The sequence below is a fragment of the Pteropus vampyrus genome, unplaced genomic scaffold (genome assembly GCF_000151845.1).
Source record: "Pteropus vampyrus isolate Shadow unplaced genomic scaffold, Pvam_2.0 Scaffold180, whole genome shotgun sequence".
Taxonomy (NCBI): Eukaryota; Metazoa; Chordata; class Mammalia; order Chiroptera; family Pteropodidae; genus Pteropus; species Pteropus vampyrus.
In genome coordinates, this window is record NW_011888961.1 from 2,299,612 (window position 1) to 2,305,226 (window position 5,615).

Below are 5,615 nucleotides of genomic sequence, written 5' to 3' on the forward strand. Positions count from 1 at the left end.
TGAAATTTCTTGAATTAATTCTGTCTTCAATAAAAACACCACTGTATTTTATATTAAGCATAATATTTGGGTATATATTTCTAACTGGCTTTCACAGTGTTCTGGAAAACCTGCAACCCTTTTTATACAAAGAAATTACTACTGCTTCTCACCTTGCAGCACATGAGACAGTTGCCCTGGGAGAAGTAGCTTTTGCTCTCATGCCTTTGGATTGCTTTGAGGCATATTTTTGAAATCGCTGCTTGTTTTTACAACCATCTGGAAGATGATTGCCTTTTCCTTGGAGTACTCCCCTGGAGCTATATGGCTTATATTTTAGTCATACTATCCCAAATATACTCTTTAAATATATTAACAATCTATACGTATAGCCTTTTCATGTATATAATAAAAGGCAAAACTAAATTTCATTTAGATTTTAAAAATTAAACCATCCTTGCCATCCTAGGATGAATTTCATTTGCTTGTAGTGAGTAATTTCTTTTTGTACTGCTGACTTCCATTTACTGAGAATGTAGTTCATATTGTGCATTCATACAAATAAACGAGTGCTTTGCAGATTTTTGTGTATGTGTTTGCTATCATCAGCAGGTTTTAGTTCTTGGTCTTGCAAGAAGGATTTGGAAGTTTCTTTATATTTTTCTATGCTTTAGAAAAGTTTATAGAGCATCCAAATTATATCTTCTGTAAAAGTTTAAAAAAACATCCTTCATGAATTCATCCAAACCTAGTACTGATGGTGTGTGTATTTGCAGGAGGAGGTGTTTTGATATTATCGATTTATTTTGGGTTTGTTGGTCTGTTTATTTTTTTCTCTATTTTGTTAGCATTTATTTTCCTTGAAAACTTTACCCTGGCTTTCAAATTTATTTGCAGACTCATGTAAATTACTCTTTGATTAGCTGTTTATTTCTCTATATGTTTTATTTCTCCTTTTTCATTTCTATTCTTGTGAATTATACATCTTTCTTTTCTTGAATAAACCAGTCATTGGTTTATCCTTTTGTTTTTTCTTTTCTTTTTTTTTTAATAAAAGTTACTCTTGGGTTTACTTATTAATTATATTATTTATTGTTTTCTTAGTTTATTATTTTTTATTTCTTGACTTGAACTCTTAATTAACTTATTTTTCTTTATTGGATCTAGGTTCTGTAAGCATTAAGGATTATATATTTAGTCTTCTCTTATGTCATATTTTTATGATTATTATTTTCTACCTATGTTGCAATTTGTTTTCACTTTCTTCTCTGAAGAGTTGTTTAAAAAGGGGTTTTATATATTTCCAAGTGGTTGTTATTTTAAAACCTAATGATTCTTTGCTTGTCAAACTTAATTCCATGAAATAAAAATTTTTTGAAAACACTAGATTGTAATTTCTTCAATATTTATTTAGTTTTAAAATAAAGGGGTCATCTGTGAAATTAAGCAGTATACACTTTTTGAAGAGTTTCATAGCTTACTTACTGATGAAAATAAGAATTAAACTGCCTGTGATGGTTTAATAATATTCAATTTACTGCCTGCCCAGAAAGGACAAATTATATAATTATGAGTCATTTCATAAGAGACTTACTACATGATTATTGTCTTTGGCATGAATGGTCAAAGAGGTCTTCACCAGTCTTGATCATGAATCTATAATCTCCAGCTTTCTTCACATTTTTCTGTAAGACCCTAGTTTAAGGAAGAATGGAGTTTGTGTAAACAGTCATTACTGTATCCCGGAAGGGACAAGAGCACCTTTTCTAGTCTATTGCTTCCAACATCTGCCTCATGGTTAGCAAGAATGGAGGCTACAGATAGTGGGGCAGGGTAGGCTCAAAGGAGGTCCATTATGGAAGGTTTTATGGATACAATGGAAATACTTCCTTTCTCCAGATGCTCTTTTTAAGAAACACTTCTTTCTCACAGACTTCAGAGTCTCATTACCCACATGCCTCATCTTTGAGATTCATTTTGTTTCCGTAAACAATGCTTATAGTATTTTGTTCAGGCTTTTTAGTCCTCCCCGAAGATGGTGCCCACAGAGCTTTCTTGTCTCGGAGTCAGCATTGGCAATATAATATGTAAGTCCCAGTGGAAAATGAAAATATGGGGCCTTGTTCAAAAATTAAGGCTCTCCAAGTAGAAACAGCAGAGTATTAAACTAGGCATGAACCCATCTAAGCACAGGGTTCTGTGAGACTGCTCAGCCCACATGCCCAGGAAACCAGCTCTGCCACCAGCGGCCTCACCAGTAGTAGCACCACTGACAACTAATGGCCTTGGAGCAATGTTGGCTAAAACATGTCATGATGCCATGGCTCAGAAAGGACCATGGTATGTCAAGGACAAGCCATTAAATCGGTGTCAATTACAGGAAAACCATTACCCTCCGTTGCTGCAATTAAATAGGCATCTTTTAAAGATATTAAGGTAACAATAGCAAATTCTGCAGATGCCCTTTGGGAACAAAGCAGTGTGTTCTCTTCCCACATATCCTTAGCTTCAAGTGCTGGAAACCACAACCTGTCACTCCAGTCACTTAGATGCTTAGTTGTTCCTTATTTAAAAAGGCCATTTTCTGCTCTCCTCCACTTCCTGCATCCCTAAAGACTTCATAAGCACCCTTGAGATGGCAATGTTGTGAGTTTTTGATGTGACAGTGCCCGTATGTAGCAGAGTTCCAGCTACTTACACCTCAGTGGGTTCTCAGGCCCTTCTACATACAGCTGTAGACCCAGACCCTAAGGTGGAAACTAGCTGGAAACAGGGAACGGTACCCAAACACAAGGTTCTGTATTCACAACAACTAAACTAACCTCTGCTGCTATTGACCGATCTAGGAACAGGATGCCTTGCAGGGCATGTGCCAGCGAGACCATGCACAGGTGGGTATGAGACATACATCAGTGCAGCCCTCAGGATCTAAAGTCACACTCTCCCAGAGGACATGTGCAGAGGCCTTTTCCTAGATAGAGCACTGTCATATCAGAGATAAGGTCTTCACAGAGGTACTCAAGTTAAACAATGTCATTAGGATGGGCTTTAATCCAATATGGCTGATGTCCTTTCAAGAAGGGAAAATCTGGACAGCGACAAATACAAATAGAGAGAAAACGATGTGAAGAGACACAGAGAGAAGATAGCCATCTGTAAGCTAAGGAGAGAGGCCTGAAATGGGTCCTTCAGTCACAGCTTTCAGAAGGATCCAACCCTGGTGGCACCATGATTTTGTACTTCTATCCTCCAGAACTGTGAGACAAAAAGTTTCTGCTGTTTAAATCACCCAGTCAGATACTTTGTTATAGCAGCCTTAGCAAACTCATACACCATCTTAGCTCAGCTGCTGACAAAAAGTACAGTGTTCATAGCCTTAATTAGATCTGTTTAGTTGCCATCATATTTAAAAAAGAGGCATAGGGGTTATTTTTAACATAGTTTATAGGTGTAATAGCACATGATAAAGTATGTTTATGTTTTTACCAGCTAACCTGCAGTACACAGAGAGAACCAGGGACAACAATGAATGCAATACTTGAAGAATAATTTTTTTAATCATAGAATCTATCACAAAATTTGTTGCTGCATAAACTTCTTATTTAGAAATGTTTGAAAGTCTCCATTTCAACCTGCTCTCAACTCATGACACTGTTGGCTGATAGCTTCACAAAAAATGTTTCTCAGTGCCATTTCAAATATTATTTTTTAGATAACGTGGTCCTCAAAAGGCCACATGAAATATAATGAATGTACAGATTTATATCTGAATATAACTATAAGAAAGTAACATAAAAAGTAAAAGATGAGATGATTGTTAGGTTACAGATGGAGGAAAGGCACAAAGATACATAAACTAAAATATATCAATATGGTATTTTATAGAAATTGCACTTTTATGGGACTCTACAGCTGTCCTAAGTGGCCCATGAAAATTCCTACCTTTAAAGTGTTTTATGGAATTCCACAGAATGGCTTCCAATGCAAATTCTAATATTCCCTGGAGGCTTTGTAAAAACTTTACAATTTAAAATCTATAAAAATATAATTTGAACATTCTTAATGCATTATAATTTCATATTTTAGTGGCTTTGATTTCTTAAGAATATCAAGATCTCTGTTTTAAATATCATGTGCTTTAAATGATCTGCCCTCAGATATAGTTGCTCAGATCCACAGCTGTCAAACCCTATTTTGCTCTCATAAAATAAATAATGTAAGAGTGATTACAGGAACTATAATATGAACTATTAAGCAGCTAGCTCACATTCACCTGTTTTTTTAATGGATTATTTTGAACTTATATAGGAATAAAGACTTACTGAACCCGTTAGGGTGTGTCAAACTGGGTTAGGGTTAGATTCCCAGAACTGTAATTGTTATTTGTTTTGCTTTGTTTAAATTTCTTAAGTGAAATATTAGTTCCATTTATTTATTTCCCCTTGGCTATCTAGGACATTATCCAACTATAAAACAAGGTAGAATTAAAAGAAACAGAAATATTGCGTTCAGCTATTTTCTTTTCTACACAGTCTTTTATTTCTGGAATGAAGAGTGTTCTCCAACTTCATTAGAAGAAGAACATAATCTTCTAGTTAACCAAACTGAAGATATATAAAAATTTTTTAAAAAGGTGTGGGGGCAAGCTTTTTTTTTTTTCTTCAAATTGCAAGCAGGGAATGCTGGAAAAGATATTTTTGATTATTCTAAAATAAGTGAATGAATGCCAGGAAGAGACACATGAATAGTTGTGCTCATCTATGGTCCCCAAATATGTGACAATATTGAGCACTTCAGATGCTGTATGTCAAGGTATATGTAGTAGACAACGACTGTTTTATTTCAGCAGACCTTTGCCTTCTTTCCATAACAGAACCCCCTTTATGTAGAGATCCAACCCAACAGACAATGTCAGGTCTATGGTTCTCGAGAGCAGCCAGCATAGAACATTATTTCCAGACCCCAAGAGTGGATGTCCAACCCAACAGGGGTCACTCAGACCCCTTCTCTAGGAATTTTCGAATAGCCGCTAAGGAAAGTGTGGTGACGACCATTGCAAGAAAAAGTTCAGAAAGTGCCTGTCTGAGAAAGTAAAACTGACACCCAAAGTAAAACAGAGATGAAGAATGAAAAGCGAGCCTCTAGCAGCAAATCGGCCTTTCTATGGTATGATTATAAGCTAATTGGGTTAAATTAGTTTCTCTTGTGCCTGAAACAATCGACCAAAAAAAATCTTTCTCTGTCTCTTTCTCTCATTTCCCAGAAAAGGTAACAGTCATTTTATATGAAGGAATCATTCAGAGGGGAAAAGTTACAGTTACTTTCACCAAACTCTTACATTAAACTTGTATTTGATTTCAACGTGGAAAGAAACCTTGATTTTTTTCACTATCTTTTGAATCTGTTCCCTATTTTCATTCCCCTCACTGTTAGCCTAGTTTAGGCTCCTCTCACTCCTTTTTTTTTTTTTTTTTTAATCATATACATTAGTCTCGCCCAGCCATAAATCATCATTGCTGAAATCATCTGGGGTTATGCTGTTGTCCCTCACAAGGACAATGAAGTCTGTCTTTTGAAGGCATGCCCTCCTCCACCCCAACTTTTAGGTGTGGCATTCAAGGCCACCTTCCAATTCA